Source organism: Chiloscyllium plagiosum, chromosome 17 (genome assembly GCF_004010195.1).
Source record: "Chiloscyllium plagiosum isolate BGI_BamShark_2017 chromosome 17, ASM401019v2, whole genome shotgun sequence".
NCBI lineage: Eukaryota > Metazoa > Chordata > Chondrichthyes > Orectolobiformes > Hemiscylliidae > Chiloscyllium > Chiloscyllium plagiosum.
The window spans coordinates 49140560-49161513 of NC_057726.1; the positions used below are offsets into that span (position 1 = coordinate 49140560).

A 20954-nucleotide genomic window follows, 5' to 3' on the forward strand; every position below is an offset into this window, starting at 1 on the left:
TCATCCCTATACTTGGACTTGTAGTGTTCACTGACTTTGGCTCCCTGCATGACAATATTTTATTTTAAACAAAAGAAATTCTCATCCTTGCTTTTAAATCCTTCTATGTGCTCCCTCCCTCCCTACCTCTTAACATCCTCCAGCTCAGTAAACCTCAGTTCTATGCATTCCTCAAATTCTACTTGTATATGTTGCAAACACTGGAGATCTGTGACTTTTTGACAAGAAACTAATTTCTATGATGCCATTATAAATAACCAGTGAATAAGATCTCACTTTTTAAAACTTTTACTCTAACAATGTAGTCAACGAGCTCACACATTAATGAATAGTCAGCAAATATATCAAATTAAAAATGGAAGCCTTGCATTAGCCACCCTTAAGACAGACAGAACGTACCTTTTTTTTTTGAAAACATGTTATTTTATCTCCTGCTTCTGTCACATGAGGCATTAGAAGGACTGTCTTGGTCACTCCTAGCTCTCCAGAAGGGTCTCACTATTCCCTGCTCTACCAGTTCAAAACTTCTACTAGTTTGTGCGAATAATTCCACTCTGCCTGAGGTTTCCTGGAAACGTTAATCCCCAAAACAGCAGAGTTTGATACTTTCTCCATCTCAACAGACCTGATGATCCAAAATTTCAGAACGTTTTTATCTGATTCCTTTTAACTGTTCAGTCAACTCTCATAAAACTGTTTTCCCTATAATTTCCTATAGAACACAACAGATTTGTTCTTGGGAGCATTCCAATTTTTTTCTTCTATGCTTCTTCTCTGTTCTGTGATTCTGGGAGGTGTTATAAACTGTACTTCAATACCTTCATTGGGTTTCTATTTGAGTTTCTCTCTCCTTTCTTCCATCCCCATGGCAACCTTAAGTTACATAAGCACATCTCCAAACTAAACTCTTTGCTAAGAATTTGTCACACTTCTTTTTAGAACCATCTCCTTTACCTTAGCCATTAAAAGGAAATTTTGAAACACAATAGTCTTGTAAATTGTATTTATGACCACCTTTTGTTTACCCAACTCAGAAATAAAAACTTAGAGTTGTGATCCTTTCCAGTTTCCTTTTCTTGAAATACGGAGCCAATTTTGCAATTCCTTTTCAGTCTGATGGCGTGAATCTTTTGCAGTTCTTCTGATGGCATAAAATGATACAGTTCTAACGACATGAAGTTTCTATCCCAAACGTACTTTCTTTGCTTGGAGACTTCGCAACTAGAAAAACATGTCTACTGAAATGACTGGTTTACCTCAGCTGAACTGAGCTAAACTAAATTCTGTTCCTGTGATGGGAGAGAAACTGTTCTCTTCTCAACTCCACCCATGGTTCTCTGTTTGGAAGTCAAAAAAAAGCTAATAACTTAATGTGTTGATGCTGCCTGTTGGAAACTCAAAAGTATCAATAGCTTCTCCATTAACACCATCAGGGAGTAGTGTGCGAGGCACTTGACTGCAGCCATATTTCTTTTTGGAGCTGCCACATTTTGGTCACTGTTTCAGAATGACTTTGACTTTTCTTTTATTGTCTTCAGTACCTTCTGGCTTTTAGATCCAATTTGTATTCTCAATTTGCATTTTTTCTGCATCGATTGTTAATAGTCATACAGCACAGAAACAGACCCTTCGGTCCAACCAGTCCATGCCGAACACAATCCCAAACTATACTAGTTCCAACTGCCTGCTCCTGGCCTATATCCCTTCAAATCTTTTGTATTTGTGTACTTACCCAAATGTCTTCTAAACATTTGTAGTTGTACCCACATCACCACTTGCTTAGGAAGTTCATTCCACATGTAAACCACTCTCTGTTCAAAAAAGAAACTTGCCTCCCACGTCTTTGTTAAATCTCTCTCCTCTCCCCTTAATATGCCCCTAATTCCTATATTCAGAGGGCAGAGCAATGAAGGCAAGCATGCCAAATGCCTTTTTAACCACTCTGTCTATATGGGATGTAAACTTCAAAGAATTATGTACCTCACCCCTAGATCCCTCTGTTCTACAACACTACCCAAGGCCCTACCATTAAATGTATAAGTCCTATCCTTGTTTGTTGTACCAAAATGCAACACCTTGCATTTATCTACATGGATTGCTGTCTGCCATTTTTCAGCTCATTGACCCATTTGATCAAGATCCCTTTGTAATCTTAGAAAACCTTCTTCACTGTCCACTATGCCACCAATTTTGGTTTCTTCTGAAAACTAACTAACTATCTCCTCCAAATCATTTATATAAATGAAAACAAAAGAGGACCCAGAATCAATCTTTGTGGAACACCACTGGTGATAGGGCTACAGTCCACAAAGCAACCCTTCACCATCATAGTCTTATTTCCTGCTGTTAAACCACTTATGTATCCACTGACAAGCTCCCATGTCACCTAACTTTACTAATTAGTCTATCATGTGGAAGCTTGTCAAAGGCTTCACTAAAATCCAAAAAGTTCATGTATATTTTCTTTTTCTTGGTCACGATTGTGGTGGAGGGTGTCACACCATTATACTAATTGATTAAATAATTGGTTCTTGCTTCATTTTGCAAAACATTTTTTTCCACTGAGGATGTAATTAAGCAAAGAATACACAAAAAAAAAGTTTGTTTAGTCTGAACTTTATTGCTGAATTTGTGGTATTTTAAGTGCAAGTTAGTTGTACATCTGATTTTTAAATTGGAACCAAAATACAACAAGGGCTATAAGAGTTTAGTCACAAATACTTACCTCCATGTTTTCTCTTGGTATAAACTGAGACTCTGCAATGTGGGTTTGCTCCAGTGCTTGTGTGTGACAAATTATTAACCTGGAAATGTTTCTTATGTGGAAAGCTATGGAATAGAGATTCAAAGGATTGAAATTCATCTAACAGTATACTAATGAAACAAAAGACCTGCCTATTCTGTGAAATGGAAGTGAACATCAGGCAGTACGTTATAAAGAATGGCTGGCTGATCCGGTATGACCAGAATGAATTTCTAGGATTTTCTGTCTCTTAAGGGTATGAGTTTTGACCATCTCTGAAGAATAAAAAATTATAGAATTATAGTTTCTTGTGCTGAAAGTGTTTTATATATGTAAATGGAGTGCCGGGGGAGGTTGAATTAGGGATGAAATATATTTCAATGTTTTTTCACAAGTCATATCTGACTATTTTGCCGAATGGGTGAAACCTTATGTCACATGGATGTTGTGCCAATTAGACATGCCTATTTTGGAAGTCAATGTTTAGCATGTAATTTTGATTCCAATTGCTGACTGTCATAAATCGAGCTTGCCTTGACACCAAAATAGATATGTATGTAAGAATTATACTTAAATGCTGATATACTTGCCCATGACATTTGCAGTTAATGTGGGCTGTATTCTCCCACTTCCATTGATTTTAATAAGTTGCATTTACACTATGTAAAAGTTGTGTACCATCCTGGAATAATGGACTGTTTTAACGTGCAAGAGTGGAACGTGACTGTATTTGATGTGATCTAGTAGATCTGTGAACAAATCAATAATCCAGATGTCTTCCATATTTGTTCATATCTAAATTCCTTGGATTCAAGGAAGCAAAGGGTCTGGTCAGGATGAACAGGAGAAACGGTTTGAGTGAGAACCATAGTATCAGAAGTGCAGGTGAAGGAAGGGTTGAGTTAATTAATAAATAAAGAAATATTGTGAATGGTGGTGGGGAAACTTAAAGATAGAAGAGAAAAGTCATGCAAAATATGCAACCCAAATGCATGGCATCTATCTGGACATAGTTTGCTAAAATGACCTGTCATTTTAGCAAAATAAACTGTTCCCAAGGTTACAGGCTTTGCACAATTCACATTGTTTTGGTAAGACAGATGTTTCAAGGCCATTGTAATTTTGCACAAAATTCAAGTTTGAATTGTTAACTATTCGTTAGCCTCTGATTTCTTGCATGTTTTTGAAATACAACTTTGTCTTAGAGTCTTAATGTACATTCTGGTATTGTTCAAACTTGCAGAATTCCAGTCAATCTTTTCCTTTTGTGGACAAGTTGAAGCTGGATTAAATTCCCCTTTTATGTTTAATACCATAGCATTATCTTAGTACATTGCATTCTTTTTAAATTTTGCTCACCAACCAGTACAAGAACAGACTTGATTCATAATTTGAATTTTTAACTTAAAAACAAAACTACAAATATTCTTTAAATTTGAAAATAAGTTACAATGATAGACTTTGTTTCTCACAATCTAAATTCAGATTTGTTGAGGGACAAGTATGAGGAAAGCCCTGTTGAAATCCATTGCAATTTTAGTAAAGAAAACTGATGACATTCTCTAGCAGGACATTTAGTGGGGGTAAAAATATGTACCAAACAAATTTTCGCATAATTTCAGTATCCAAGGGCAAGGCTGATTATCTTAGTGTGGAACTAATAATCATAAATGGGTAAATTAGAAAATCACAATTTTATAATCACTATCCATCATTTGTGAATCTTTCAAAAGTGGACACTTGCCTAACCGATATCAACTAAGGAAATTGTACTGATTTAACCATATTAAATTGTGTCCAGTTTTGAGAGATGTTGACTTGGTCTATAGTTGTTGGGTTGTTTTATTCACTCGGTTCACAGCAGAGGTTTTGTCTGATTTAAATGGATTACATTATGTCTTGCCCAATAAATTATTGCAACAGAGCAATATATTTTCACATCAATCCAGTCCATAACATCTCAGTTAAATGAGCTGTAAGTGAGATAAAATAGGATACTAACATGAGTTCAGCAGTTGTATTGAGTAGTGCCCCAAACAGAGTTCAAAATATATCAAAGTGGTGGTTAATTCATCCTTGAACTTTCCAAATAAAGCTCTGGAATATACTTTCCTTTTAAACAGCCCCTCATGGGACACTTGGAATATCCCATCATAAGCATCAATGAAAATATTGGAGAAAAGCAGTGATGGTTGTAGGGACTGGTAGTGTAAGTGCCTGAACACCTAACAGTCAGTGAAAGAGTTCTGTGCTTAGAGTGCCAAAAAGAATAAGTCAGGAAGGAAAATTCTGAAAGTGGAGGCAGGTTTTGTTTATTTCGTTTGATTCAATGTTTTTCCAGTTATATATTGGTGTTTATTTTCCCCCATAACCCAGAGGAAAAGCCAGTTTTGTCTGCACAGGTCATCAGCAGCATTCCATAAACAAAGTTGAAACTCTTCTCCCTGCTGCTGAGTCAAAATTCATGATCAGTCAGTCTTTGGAGACTGATGTATTCCCTAAATTTTCCACAAATATAAATGGTGAATTTGTTCATCTGGAAACTAGTTATCTTTAACACATGTCAGGTAACTCATCTGGATAAATCTGTACCACTTGCCCTTTGACTTTGAACTTGTTCTGAAAATATACCTAGGCTTTATAGATCCATAGACTATATTCCAGAACCCGCCATCACTATCTCTGGGTATGTCCTATCTCACTAACAGGACAGACCCACAAGGTAGCTGCGCAATGGTATGTAGTCAGGAGGGCATTGCCCATGGTGTCCCCAATATTGACTGCAGACTCCATGAAGTCTCATGACATCAGGTGTAATGTGTAAGAAAATCTCATGATTACAGGAATTGCCACTGTGCCTCTGCTGATAAATCTGTTTTCCTCCACCTTTTAAATCATTTGGAAGGTGGCACGGCATATAATGTATTCTGGGTGGAGGATTTCAATATCCATTACCAAGAGAGGCTCAAGAGCAGCACTACTGTCTGGACCAGTTATCTCAAAGACATAGCTGCTAGACTGGAATGTAAGCAAATAGTGAGGAACCAACAAGAGGAGAAAACCTAATTAACTTTATCCTCACCAATTTATGCATTTAACGGTTAGGTGCTGGGGAGTGTTGCTAAACAAAGAGACCTTGGAGCACACATTCATAGTTTCTTGAAAATGGAGTTGCAGGTAAATAGGATAGCGAAGAAGACATTTGATATCCTTTCCTTTATTGGTCAGCATTGAGTATAGGGAGTTTGGGAGGTTATATTACGGCTGTACAGGACATTGGTTAGGCCACTTTTGGAGTATTGCGTACAATTCTGGTTGCCCTCTATAAGAAGGATGATATGTAATTTGAAAAGGTTCAGAAAAAGATTTACAAGGATGTTGCCAGGGTTGGAGGGTTTGAGCTATAGGAAGAGGCTGAATAGACTGGAGTTGTCTTCCCTGAAGCATCAGAGGCTGAGGGGTCGCCTATTAGAGGTCTATAAAGTCATGAGGGGCATGGATGGAGTAAATAGCCAATACCTTTTCCCTGGGGTGGGGGGAGTCCAGAATTTAGAGGGCGTAGGTATAGGGTGAGAAGGGAAAGCTTTAAAAGGGCCCTTTTTCATGAAGGTGGTGTGAGTACGGAATGAGCTGCTAGAGGAAGTGGTGGAGGCTGGTACAATTGCAACATTTAAAAGGCATCTGGATGGGTATATGAATAGGAAGTGTTTGGAGGGATATGGGCCAAGTGCTGCAAAATTGGACTAGATTAATCTGGGATTTCTGGTTAGCATGGATGAGTTGGACCGAAGGTTATGTTTCTGTGCTGTACACCTGAGTCTATAACCTGTAACATGCATCTGTCCGTGAAAGTGTTAGTTGGAGTGACCGTCCTTGTGGAGATGAAAGCCTATCATCAGATTTGAGGGTATCCTTGTGTTGTGGTGACAATACACCCATGCTGCATGGGATTAATTTTTGAACAGACCTCATGAGTTAAGACGGGACATCCATGAGGTGCAGTGGTCCATCAGCAGTTGCAGAATTGTATTCCATTGCAATCTGTGTTTTTCCCCACTCTACCATTATCAGCAAAGCTTTTCCCCACTCTACCATTATCAGCAAACTGATGATCAACACTTGTTTAATAAAGGATTTATGAGGGTATGTCAGGAGCAACACCAATCATCCATTTAGAAAAAAATAGATGTCAAGTTGGTCACGCTACAACAGATGACTTGCATGCCAAGCTGTGTAAGCAGCATGTGATCGACAGAGATAACAACTGATTCTACAACCAATGAAATGGATACAAGCTTTGCAGTCGTATCATATCCAGTTGTGAATGGTGGTGGGAAATAAACTAGAAGTGGAGTCTTCAGAAATATCCCCATCTTCAATGGTGGCGAAGCCAAGCACATTTTTGAAAAGGACAAAGCTGAATGTTTTGCAAGCATGTTCAGCCAGAAATGCCAAGTGAACAATCCATGTTGGTCTTTCCCTGAGCATCACAGATGCTAGCCTTCAACGAATTTAATGCTATTTTACATGATGCCAATTTGTGATACCAAGAAATGGCTTGAAGCAGTCTATACTGAAAATGCTGTGAGCCCTGGTGGCACTCCAGCGATAGTAATGAGAACCTTTGCTTCAGAACCAGCTGCTCTTCAATCTAAGCTGTTCTCGTACAGCTACAATACTGGCATCTACTGGCAATATGGAAAATTGTCTAGATAGGTAATGTCCACAGACATCAAATCAACCCAGCCAATCACTACCCAAAAACTCTACTCCAGTCATCAGCTAAGCATTGGAAGGTTTTTTCGAGTGCATTATCATGTGACATTTATTCAACAATAATCTGCTCAATATTTTTCTGCCTGGACTGCTCCGCTCCTGATCTCATTTCTTGATACATTTGGTGAAAAAGCTGAAGTCAGGAGGTGACGTTATTGACTGACCTGACTGCATTTGCTATCATCTCAAGACAGCATTTTACTTGAGTATGTCATCAAGGAACACTAGCAAAGTTGTAGTCAATATAAATTGAGGTGGGTGGGGTGAAAGTTTCCACTGATTGGAGTTACAGCTAGCTCAAAGAAGTTGGTTGTAGTTTTTGGAGGTCAGTCATCTCCGTTCAAGTTGTCATTGCAGGAGTTGTTCTAGGGTAATGCCCAAGCATCTTCAGCTGCCTCATTATGATCATAGATTATTGAAGATCATTTAAGCTCAGAAATGGGATGTGCACTCTATTCGTGACTTCTTAGATACTGAAGTAGCCCATGCCTGTATGCAGCAAAATCTTGATAACATTTCAGGCCTGAGCTGATGTTTGGTGAAAATGTTACTTGCTACATAAGTGCTAGGCAATGCTTATCTCCAGTCAGAATCTAACCATCTCCTCTTGATATTCAATGGCATTATCATTGTTGACACCCCACAATAAACATTGTGGGAGTTAGCTTTGATCAGAAGCTGTACAGGCCCTCTGCAAAAATACTGTGGAGACCAGAGCAGATCAGAGGTTAGCAATGCTGTAGTGAGCAATTCCGCTCCTGACTCCAGAGCTTGTCTGCAGTTTCACAGTGTATGGTCAGAGTTGTAATGGAATACTGTCCACTTGCTTCAAAGAGTGCAGCTCAAACAACATTTAAGCTGTTGTTTGGCACCATCCAGGGCAAAGGTCACTGCTTGATTGGTAACTCAATGGTTTCACAATTTTAACCCCTTGCTGTCAAGACAGGAGCAACAATGTGTGCCATCTGACTAGGTGCACTGCAACAACCCGGCAAGCCTCCATGAGTAACCGCTTCCAAACTCTCAATTTCAATGACTGGAAGGGAATGAACAACAAATGCATGGGAACACCATCAGCAGATTACAGTCCAAGCCACAGGTCCTCCTGTCTTAACTGTATCATTTGTGACTTCACTGTCACTGGGTCAAAGTTCTGGAGCCATCTTCCTAATAGTCCCTACGCTCCAAGGACTGCAAAATTTCAAGCAGGAAACTCTCAGCTGCCTTTTCCAGGGAAGTTAAAGCTTATTAATCAATGTTCAGTAATGTGAATGAAAATAACTATTTGTTTGGGTTGCTAGCACGTCTGTTCTTTTTCATTTCTAGTGGTAGGAGAGCGCTCGTGGTAGGGGACTCAATAGTTAGTTAGACTGACGGGAGGTTTTGTGTTCAGGAACGGGACTCCCAGAAGGTATGTTGCCTCCCTGGTGCCAGGGTCTGGGATGTCGCGGATCAGGTTTACAGGATTCTGAAGGGGGAGGGTGAGCAGCCAGAAATCGTGGTACATACTGGCACCAAAGATATAGCCAGGAAAGGGTTTGAGGATCTGAAAAATGACTACAGAGAGTTAAGTTGGAAGCTGAAGAGCAGGACGAGTAGAGTGGTGATCTCAGGTTAGCTACCGGTGCCACGAATAGTGAGGTGAGGAACAGTCAGCGAATGCAGCTTAACACGTGGCTGCAAGGCTGGTGCAGGAGGGAGGGCTTCAGATATCTAGACCATTGGGATACCTTCTGGAGAAGGTAGGGCTTGCACATGAAGGACTGGTTGCACCAGAATGGGGGGACCACAAATGTCTTTGGTGGGAGATTTGCTCATATGATTCGGGAGGGTTTAAACTAGATTGGCAGGGGGGTGGAAATCAGAGCCACATATCTGAGAGGGGAACATTTGCAGATGGGGCAGTGACAGAATGAAGTGAACCTATTGGGAAGGTTTCTCATGTGATGAAACAGAGAGATTGGTTAAAGTGTGTCTGCTTCAATGCAAGGAGTGTCAGAAATAAGAGTGATGAACTTAGAGCATGGATCAGTACTTGGGGATACGATGTTGTGGCCATAACGGAGACGTGGGTTTCACAGGGGCAGGAATGGTTGCTTGATGTTCCAGGGTTTAGAACGTTTAAAAACAACAGGGAGGGTGGAAAACTGGGAGGGGGTATAGCATTACTAATCAGAGTGCATCACAGCTACAGAAACTAAGGTTGTTGAGGAAGGTCTGTCTGCTGAGTCAGTATGGGTGGAAGTCAGGAACAGCAAGGGAGCAGTCGCCTCATTGAGGGTTTTCTACAGACCACCTAATAGCGGTAGGGAGATTGAAGAAAGCATTGGCGGGCAGATTCTGGAAAAATGCTGAGGTAGCAGGGTTGTAGTTATGGGTGATTTCAACTTTCCCAATATCGACTGGAACCTCCTAAATGCAGATGGTTTGGATGGAGCCGTTTTTGTCAGGTGTGTTCAGAAGGGTTTCCTTACTCAGTATGTAGACAGACCGACGAGGGGAGAGGCCATTTTGGATTTGGTGCTCGGCAATGAGCCAGGACAGGTGTCAGACCTCACGGTGGGAGAGCACTTGGTGGCAATGATCACAACTGCCTAACATTTAACATAGCCTTAGCTTTAGAGAGGGAAAGGAGCAGTTACCGAGGAAAGATATTGAATTGGGGAAAAGGAAATTCTGACGCTATCAGACAGGAGTTGGGAAGTACAGACTGGAGCAATTGTTCCACAGGGCATAGCAGACATGTGGAGACTATTTAAGGAGCAGTTGTTGCGAGTGATGTATGCATTTATTCCTCTGAGACAGGTAAGAAGGGGTAAGATTAAGGAACCTTGGATGATGAGAACAGAGGAGATTCTTGTCAAAAGGAAGAAGGCAACTTACATAAGATGGAGGAAGCAAGCTTTAGAGGATTACAGGCTTGCTAGAAAGGAGCTCAGAAATGGATTGAGGAGAGACAGGAGGGGTCAGAAAAAGGCGTGGCAAATAGGATTAGGGAGAACCCAAAGGCGTTTTGCTCATACATGAGGAATAAGAGAATGATCAGGGAGAAGGTAGGGCTGATCAAGGAAAGCATAGGGAACTTGTGTGTGGAGTCTGAGCAGATAGGGGAAGCCCTAAATGAGTATATTGCTTCAGTTTTCTCTAAGGAACAGGACCTTGTTGTGAATGAGAACTTTGAGGAGCTGGGATACAGGCTTGACCAGATCAAGATTGATGAAGTTGATGTGCTGGAAATTTTGAAAACACTAAGATTGATAAATCTGGTCTGGCCCTGGGGACTTATCCTAGGCTGCTCCAGGAAGCAAGAAAGGAGGTTGCTCAGCCGATGGCAAAGATCTTTGCCTCCTTGCTCTCCATGGGAGTCGTACCGGAAGATTGGAAGGAGGCGAATGTTGCCCCTCTTTTCAAGAAGGGTAATAGGGAAATCCCTGGCAATTACAGACCAGGCAGTCTTATGTCTGTGGTCAGCAAACTTTTGGAAAGAGTACTGAGGGACAGGATCTATGACTATTTGGCAAAGCATAGCATGATTAAAGGCAGTCGGCATGGCTTTGTGAGGGGCAGGTCATGCCTCACAAATCTTACTGAGTTCTTTGAGGAGGTGACAAGACAGGTTGACGAAAGTCGAGCAGTGGATGTGCTGTATGTGGACTTCAGCAAGGCATTTGATAAAGTTCCCCGTGGTAGGCTCATTCATAAAGTCAGGAAGTATGGGATACAGGGAGACTTAGCTATCTGGATTCAGAATTGATTGGCTGACAGAAGGTTATAGATGGAAAGTATTCTGCCTGGAGGTCAGTGTTGAGTGGGGTCCTGCAGGTCTCTGTTCTTGGGCCTCTGCTCTTCATAGTTTTTATAAATGACTTGAACGAGGAGTTTGAGGGGTGGGTTAGTAAATTTGCAGATGACACAAAGAACGGAGGTGTCGTCGATAGTATCAAGGGCTATTGCAGGCTGCAGCGCAACATAGACAGGATGCAGAGCTGGGCTGAGAAATGGTAGATGGAGTTCAACCTGGATAAATGCGAAGTGATGCATTTTGGAAGGTTGAACTCGAATGCTGAATATAGGATTAAAGACAGGATTCTTGATAGTGTGGGGGAACAGAGGGATCTGGGTGTGCAAGTACATAGATCCCTCAAAGTTGCCACCCAAGTGGATAGGATTGTTAAGAAAGCTTATGGTGTTTTTGGCTTTCATTAACGGGGGGATTAAGTTTAAGAACTGCGAGGTTTTGCTACAGCTCTACAAGTCCCTGATGAGACCACACTTGGAATATTGTGTCCAGTTCTGGTCACCCTACTATAGGAAAGATACAGAGGCTTTGGAGAGGGTGCAGAGAAGGTTTACCAGGATGCTGCCTGGATTGGAGGGCTTGCCTTATGAAAGGTTGAAAAAGCTTGGACTTTTTTCTCTGGAGAGAAGGAGGAAGAGAGGACACCTATTCAAGATAATGAGACGAATGGATAGAGTCAATAGCCAGATACACTTCCCCAGGGCAGGATTGACTGGTACGAGGAGTCATAGTTTTAAGATATTAGGGGAAACGTATAGAGGAGACGTCAAAGGTAGGTTCTTTACGCAGAGAGTTGTGAATGTAAGGAATGTGTTGCCAGCGGTGGTGGAAGCAGAGTCATTAGGGACATTTAAGCGACAGGCACATGGAGAGCAGTGAGTTGAAGGGTGCGTAGGTTAAATTATTACTTTTTACATTAGGATTGAACCTCGGCACAACATCGTGGGCCAAAGGGCTTATTCTGTGCTGTACTTTTCTATGTTCTATGTCAATGTAAATGCTATCCTAAATCATCTGATGTGGGGTGATTCCACATGCGCCTTGGAATATTGCTGAGGTCCTGATGGACACCCATCTGTGATACATGGGCAGGAAGTTTAACTTACGCTAGCCAGTTTTGCACTGTGTGAATTGATGCAAAAGTCACCTTGACAGTGGGATCAGCTAGCCAGAATGATGCGGACCTGATTTATACACTGATTTTTAATTAGAGCAGTGCTTAAATGATGTAAACCCTGCTGAGGAATGTGTTTGTTGCATAAGTCGGCATACCCGTCATGTTTAGCTCTCCAATTGACTATGGTTAACACTACCACCATCTAACACAGGATGATTCCATGCAGCCTCTCTCCATAGTCAGATTCTGGAATGTCTGGCAGAATCTGACTTCAGGAGGGTGTTCACTGGTAGGTGTAGATACACGTTGGAGGTGGCTAGCATTGCCACTGGGTGAAGCAATGTATTCTTAGTGATTGACAACAGCTCTATTTAAAGCAATGAACTGGAGACAAATCTTAAGAGACTTATCTTTAGTTCATGACATGAGAAAGGGACTTGGATGGACATTTAATCCAACAGTTTGCTTCATAGTGGTGCGGGTCCCAACATCCCTACTGGAACTAGCATCAGATGTTGCAAAGGTTCCAGCAAAAACCACTAAATGCACATATTAAATTACAGTCAACATTTGGATGTATCTCTCTGACACTGACTAGAAGGTCCAAACTTCTACGATGTTTAAGAAACTGGTGCTTCACTGTTTGTTGTGGCTTTAAGTTTAATGGAGATTTATTTGTAATAGTTAATAAGTAAGTTGATGAATTCTTCTAATTCTGCTTCTTTGTAAGTCCAAATGCTAAATGTCAGCACGAATAGAGAAGGTGATGGCATTATAATTGCATCAGCTAATAAAGGAGTTAAAATGAAAGAAAAGCCCTTAAACGTAGCCCTCCAGAAGAGCTGTGGAAACAAATATATTGTTTTGGCCACTGGCCCCAAGGAGTGTTACAACATTGCACTACTATTGTTTGTGTGTGGAGAGGTTGATCTCCTTCTTGCACCCCCTCCCCACCGCCCCCCACCCCTGAAACTGCAAGGTTCTGATCATTTCAATTACCTATTACTTATTATTCTCAGCGCACTAAAATACTGGCTCACTCGGCAAGTCAGTAGATCAGTACAAACTGCTGAACAAGCACAGAATGTTAGGTGGTTAATAGGGTGCTGTTGAATATATAAACATTCTAGCTACTAGACTAGCATTTTAATGACCCTTCTATACCATGAGAAGGTATGTCTTTCTTGCTGTCTCTCATTTTCTTGCTATATCAACTCTTCAGAATGATCATATTTTCGATAATCTCTAGTACAAGTAAGGAAATAGAGGAGCTGCTAGTCTGAGAATATTGCAATAATCACTGACCCCATGTTATTTGGAGAAGAATTGATCCTTAAAGCCAACAACATGCTGTTCTGTCTGTATTATCAATGGTAACATTATTTGCCATGGGAAACTGGATTGAATGTTTCTCGACTTGGTTATTGACTACTGAATTTAATATAAGGGCTTGATGCATTCTGCAAAACCATCAGTTTGCAGCCTTTAGAATAAAGAATATCTCTGTGGTATTTCAGTGGTTGGAATTCTGTTTTGGCAGCTTGGAGATTACCTCCTAGCATATTGTAATGATATTACACGAACATGTAAGAACATTCTGTGCATATGTCAGCACCGTATTTGTCTTTCTACTTGGCTGTCAGAAATATGTACAGAAGCTGGGAGAATGATGCTCTTGTGTCTCTGCCTCCTATAAACAAGAGTCTTGTGTTAAAGTTTCTCTTTAGTTCAGGAGTTGGATGCTAGAACAATGTCAATGCAAATGAGGTCATAAAGAAAATAATATTTCTTGTAAGTAACAATAAACAAAATACACAATGTTAGCAGATTACTTGAAATTTCATGTTGTTTAGCACATTAAATTGTTCCCAAAATTATAAGAACAATCTGCTTAGAGAAACGTTTTGTTTCAAATTTTGAGTTGTTTTGCCAAGTTTCAGAAAACAGAGTCAGATCTCTATCAAATGTATAACTTCCAAAAGAACATTCTTGTTCAATTCTGTCTTTTACAGTACCTGTTCGACACACTTCTCACAAGTTTTTGACAGCTAGGTATAAAGTCGAGCAGTTGCGTGCCGGATTTCGGGCAATTCACTGAGCTTTACAGCTCCAGTTTTGGGAGGAGTTCAGAACCTAGTAATTTCCTTCCAGAGGAAGTGACCACACAGTGTTGGTATGCAATCTTAGCAAAAGAGTCCTTTTCTGTTCAGCTCAGGCAAAAAAGAGCAGACACAGACTGGGCTGTGAAAAATGCATCACTTTACTGTAGTCCCAGTAAAAGACCAGCAAAAGTCAGATTATGAAAGCTTTGAAGGAGTGAACTGGGTTGATTACAGAGAGGCTGGGTATAGTTCAAGAGACCCAAATGATACAGTGAGCTCCGACGGTAAGTTGTGAAAACTGAGCCTCTTTTCAGCTGCTCTTCTGTTCTGCTGGCTTGCCCTTCCCTCCCTCCCTCACACCCTCCCTCACCCCCTCCCTCCCCCCTCATCCCCTGCCAAAAAACTCCCTACTTACAAACTGAGCATTGATAAAGGATGGGATGTAACAAAAATCATGTTTTGCTTTGTTTCTTCAAGTTAAAAATGTTGTCTATTGTTTTAAAAGTACACTGAAAGCAAAATCACAGTGTTCAGCAATCCGTTTTTTTGTGTAGTCTGTGGTAAATCTGGGATTGAATTCAAATGAGATCATGACTAGCTTCTTTCTACTGTAAGTGGCATCTGAAATAGCAGTATGAGGTGCAGTCTGTCTTCAAGTCAAATTAGCAGTGATTTTGTACATGATTTTTAGAAAACATTCTCTTTTTAATATTGGCCAAGCTTTACATAGAACAAATGGGCTAATGCTGTTATTCATCGAGGAAAATGTCACTACTCTATTCGATTTTGTTAGATAGCAAAATAAATATTTCTTTTTTTAGTTTTCTTAATTAAATGAGAAATTGAAATGTTGAAAAGCACTACACCCAAGTCTTGACTTTACAGCCAATTAAGTACTTTTTCTGGTAATTAGGTATTTTGTGTTCTTTAAAAATCTACATAATTTGCAAGTATGTTTATAAACTTACAAAATTCAATTTATCAAATATCTTTATGGTTAAATTTGAAGTTATAATGGAACTCATGGCTTTTTAAAATTTTGTCTTAAATTTGGAGACAGTCTGTCTACATGAATAATTTATTTCTCCAGAAACCTGTGTTTAGAAGTGACACTATTGTACTAGCATTGCATGGAATGTTGGTTAAATCTGTATTTCCTTATGACCAAAGTACACAGTATTTTAGACAAGCAGATTATATGTATATTGGGTATGGGTTGATTACAGAAAAGGTGTTATCTCTGTAAAGCATATTATGTGTGAAGTCGCTTTTAAGGTCAGATTTAATTCTTCTAAAATACATGTCTCTGGATTATTTATGTAATAACTATAATGTATGTCAAGTTAATTTCAAACGAGCTACACAAAATCATGTTCACTGAGAAGAGCTATGATCTTAAGCTTTTTTACGATAATGACTATTTAGTTTGTGTAAACAAAATGACGTTGTATTGAAATTTGCAGATGACACCATAATTGGCTGAATAAGCTGATTGCTGAGGATAGGCTGATTTGCAGGCTGATTTTTTTCAGCAGTTTGGTTGATTATGGGGAAATGTGGCGAATAGAATTCAGTCTGAGAATTGTGAGGATATACATTTAGGAAGGGCAAGGCAAAGTAATACACAAAAAAATGTGAGGTTTTTGAGAAGAGCAGAGGAAATGAGAAACTTTTTGAAGGTGCATGTTCACAGGTTCCAGTAGGTGGCAGGACTGATAGATAAGGTGGTAAAGAAGTATATGGAACACTTAGGCCACAGCTATAGTTTTGTGTAAAGTTATGATCACCACATTACAGGAAGAACATGATTTATTGACTGAGAGGATTTACAAGAATGTTGCTAAGGCTTGAAAATTGCATCAATGAGGAAAGATTGGATAGGCTAAGGTGGTTTTTCCGAGAACAGAGAAGGCCAACAGGAGCTCCATTGAAGTGTATACAATAATGAGGAACTTGGGACTGTAGACAGACAAGACCTGTTTGCTCTACTGGAGAGGTGAGTTACCAAGGGCACAGAATTGAAAAGGTTAGTAGAAGGATCAGAAAGGGATATGGTAAACATTTTCAGCCATAGAGTGGTTAATCTCTCTAGAATTTGTTGCCTAGTTTGATAGTTTGAGTTGTAAACCCTCAACTCATTTAACAAGAACTTTAATCTGCACCTGAAGCATGTGACCTACAAGTCTATGGACTAGGTGTTTGTGAGTGAGATTAGAATGGACATCTGGTTTGTTCAGCCAGCTCTGATCTAATGGACGAATGGCCTTTTTCTGTGCTGTAACTTTTTTTTTTATTTTCTATGATTCTAATGTCAACAGGTGGTACATTTATTGTGCAATGAATATTGACCAGAAAACTGGTTAGAAGCTGCATGTATTTCTTAAAGTAATGCCATTGGATTTGTTTCCCTGAGAGGGTGTTTAAGTCTGAGATTTCATGTTCCATTTGAAAGACAGCATGGCTAACATTTGCATGGTTCTGCACTGAAATGTTAACCTAGATTATATGCTCATTCCTGGAAGGGAACTTAAACACAACCTTCAGATTCAGGTCTCAGCAGTGGTATTTGCACCATATTGAAGGCATAATCATTGTTAATTAGTGAAGCTTGTATTCACATAATGAAAAATAACAATTTCAGTGGGTTCACTTACCTGCTTTGAACCAGAATTGATACCTCGACATACTGTCGTTCATCCTAGGGTAGACCCAGTCTCCTGCGTTCTATTTTTTTTTCTTTTGCTGTCTGTTTGCCTCCAAAAGTCTGGCATCTTTCTTGAATCCTGTTTTGAAGAAATTCTCACACTTTGTTACAAAAGTCCTCTGTTTTTATAGACTTTCGTTTCTTTTTATGAAAAGAGGTCGTTGCTAACATGCCTGGCATTTTCTGTCCAATCTTTTGTTTTTGGTATCTTAACTAGTTCCTTTTTGGGGTCTGGGAATTACAGCTGAGCAGTATTTGTTGCCCGTCTCTATTTCCCTTCAATTGAATGGTAATGCTAGCTCATTTCAAAGAACAATTATGAGTCAAGCACATGCACTCTAGACCAAGTGAGGATTGTTGATTTTTTTTTTTCTTTGTTTGGGAATGTTAGCATTCAATTCTAAATGTCATTTATCGAATTTCAATTCCACTACCATGATAGGATTTTAACCCATGTTCTCCGAGCAATATCCTGGGCTCTAGGCTACTAGTCCAGTGACATTATCAGTACGTCACCAAACCCCACCCCACCAAGTGCTGTTCTGTATTCTAGAAGTGGTTGACTTGCTAGGTTGTTTTAGAGGAGATTGAGAGTCAACCACATTGTCTGGGTCTAGAGTCATACAAGGCACACTTGGGTATAGGTGGAATCTTTCCTTTTCTAAAGGATAATTTTGAACCAGATCGGGTTTTACAACAATCCAGTAGTTTTACTGAAATTTATTTTATTAGACCTTCACTTAGTTCATTAAATTTAAATTATTCAAGCTTAATTCGTTAATTGAAAGAGCTGCCTTTTTGAGGAAGAATTGAGTTTTCAAGAATACAAAATGAACTTTTTGCAACATACGAGTTTGTAAGAAGTCTTGTAAAGATGCTGATGGGGAAATGTAGAACTGGGATTATAAAAATAAGGTGCAATAGCTTCAGAAGCCAGTGTCCAGTCACCACTTCACCCTTTATTTATATGTGGGAAGTCCTTGACAATGATCCAGCTTCCTTAAAGCCAGCTCTGAGTGACCAGAACCTCTGGCACTCCTGTTTTATATCTGTCAGCCAGAGCTTCCTGATTGGGGCTGTTAATCTGGTCCATTCAGGGAACTCCGATTCTATGAAGTTCTCCTGGCTGGCCTCACTACAATCATTACATGAGGGGTCACATTTAAGATGGAGACGAGAACTTTTTTTTACCTGAGGGCCTATCAATCTTAGAATTCTCTACCTCAGAGTATAGGCAGATGGACATTTCAATATGTTCAAAACTGAGATAGACAGAGTTTTAATTTACAAGGGAATAGAGGTTAAGTCTGGAATTAGACCAGCTCTGATTTTATTAAATGAATTAGTATGTGTGAGAGGTCAAATATAGACATTTGCTCCTAATTCTTATACTTTGGCATGATGGGGTTTGAGTTTATCTCCATAACATTAGTCCAGGTTTCTGAATAAGAAGTCCAGTAACATAGCTACAGTATCCCATAATTACGCGGATCAACGAGTTTTGCATCGCAGTAGAGAATGGTATATTTTTATGAATACCCTAATAAATGTTGGGAATTGTAAATTATTTTGGTATCTGAGTAAATAAATTGGACATATTTAGGTGCCTCTTTTATTTTAAACTTGTGATAATATACATTTGCTTTTAAAGTAATCTTTATTCTAATTTGCTCATATGATAGAAGTTGCATCATTAAAGAATGTGATAGAAGCCTAAGCTATCAACTATTATCCTTGTCCAAAGGTCATAGATGTTGATTTATGACATGTAAACTTGCCAGCATTTAATTTTATTTACTTTGTAAGATCTTTGCACTAGTTTATGTTCAAGTGCATTCTGCGGGTGCCTGAAAAACTTGTGTTTTGTTCTAGCCCAATCATGAAATCTGCTGTCAAATGAATTTCAAGATTTGCCTGTTTTATATTGATATGACCAGTTTTTAAATCTTCTGTATGGGTCAAAAGCTAAAGAATGATTGTATACTTTGACTGACAGTATGTCCGATGACCTGTGGAAAATATTTTTTAACAATTCCTAAACCTGTTACATCATGTGGAGAAAGTGAGGACTGCAGATGCTGGAGATCAGAGCTGAAAATGTGTTGCTGGAAAAGCGCACAGGTCAGGCAGCATCCAAGGAACAGGAGAATCGACGTTTCGGGCATAAGCCCTTCTTCAGGAATGAGGAAAGTGTGCCCAGCAGAATAAGATAAAAGGTAGGGAGGAGGGACTTGGGGGGTCTGTTTGATAGTCTTTTCAGGGGCTGTTTATCTATGTTGTCCCCCACCATCTGCTTCACCCTTCACAATTGCACTGTACCTTCTTCAGAACCGACAGTCCCAGTACCAAGGACTAGGCTGACAATGCTCAATACCACAGCTATGGCTGCAATTTAACCCCTGAGTATCTCTCCTCAGTTTCCAAGGATCACCCCTCCACGAACATCACTGGAATGCCCTAGAAAAGACAAGCCTATGGAAGTATCCCTTGGGGCCTTGGAGGGAAGTAAGGGGGGAGGTATGGGCTATGACAGCAGAATTCTGCATTTTACTTTAAAGAGTAAAATTGAAACATTTGTAGCCATTTTCAACCAGATTTAGAATAGAATTTCTGCAATGCATCTTGTAGATAGCAATGTGCACTATTACTGAGTATTGGTGGTGGAGGCGGGGTGCTTGTGGATGTGGTGCCAATCAAACAGGCTGCTTTGTCCTGGAAGGTGTCAAGCTTCTTGTGTTTTTGGAACTGTACAGCATGTAGGCCTGTTTATTGTGTCCATCCAGGCAAGTGGGGAGTATTCCATCACACTCCTGATTTGTGCCTTATAGAAAAGAGGTGAGGCTTTAGGAAATCGGGCAGTGAATTACTTGCCTCTGACCTGCTTTGTAGCCACTGTTTATATATTGCGAGTCTAGTTGAGTTTCTGGCCAATTGTAACCCCAAGGGTTATCGATAGTTGGAGATTTAGAGATAATAAATCCATTGAATGTCAAGGGGTGTTGGTTAGATCATCTCTTTATTGGAGAAAGTATGGGGCATTTGTATGGGGAAGTGCCCATGTCCTATGACTGAATTTAAAAATACTGTGTTAGCGTTTGCTCACTTAGCATTGACCTACTTGGTCAGATTTATCCCTACCTTGCTGTACTCTGCCAGTTAGTACAGTCACAGAAACATGCAATTTGCCTTGCTGCTCAGCAGGTTTCTCTATAGGGACACATGTCTTGCTGAAAGGTAGTGTATGACACCAATTTCACACCCAGATCATGTGCCAGCAGCTTACACAACATCAACACTGCATGTGCAAGCAGCTATTTTTAAAGGGACCATCCTCAATGAATTGTATGGAGACACTCGTCACTCAAGTTTTCCTAACAGAGTAAGTCAAAACCAACTTCCCATACTAGTCCAGGTGATTGGCCAAGATCAGGTGTCAAGTCATGGGAATCTCAGTTGGGACATAAATGGCTCTGTCCAGAGAGTGGGACATGATCAGTCCATTGGCTGCAGAGCATCAAGTCTCAGTATAGGGCTAATGCAGTCAGGAGCTAGGGAGCTGTTTGATTGGCATCACATCCACAAGCACCCCGCCTCCACCACCAATACTCAGTAATAGTGCACATTGCTATCTACAAGATGCATTGCAGAAATTCTATTCTAAATCTGGTTGAAAATGGCTACAAATGTTTCAATTTTACTCTTTAAAGTAAAAT

The 20954-nt window shown here is 40.0% G+C and overlaps 1 protein-coding gene across 4 annotated transcripts in view; it reads left to right on the top strand.

The window, feature by feature from the left end:
* The window catches only part of slc12a4 (solute carrier family 12 member 4), a 165176-nt gene that overhangs the window by 25894 nt on the left and 118328 nt on the right, over positions 1 to 20954 (top strand). Inside the window, exon 1 of one of the 4 annotated variants that reach the window (XR_006314144.1) lies at positions 14657 to 14821. The exons of the other annotated variants lie outside the window; for them this stretch is intronic. The gene's annotated coding sequence lies outside the window, so the exon portion shown is untranslated. Of the gene's footprint in view, positions 1 to 14656; positions 14822 to 20954 lie in introns of those variants that run through there. 4 annotated transcript variants of the gene reach the window in all.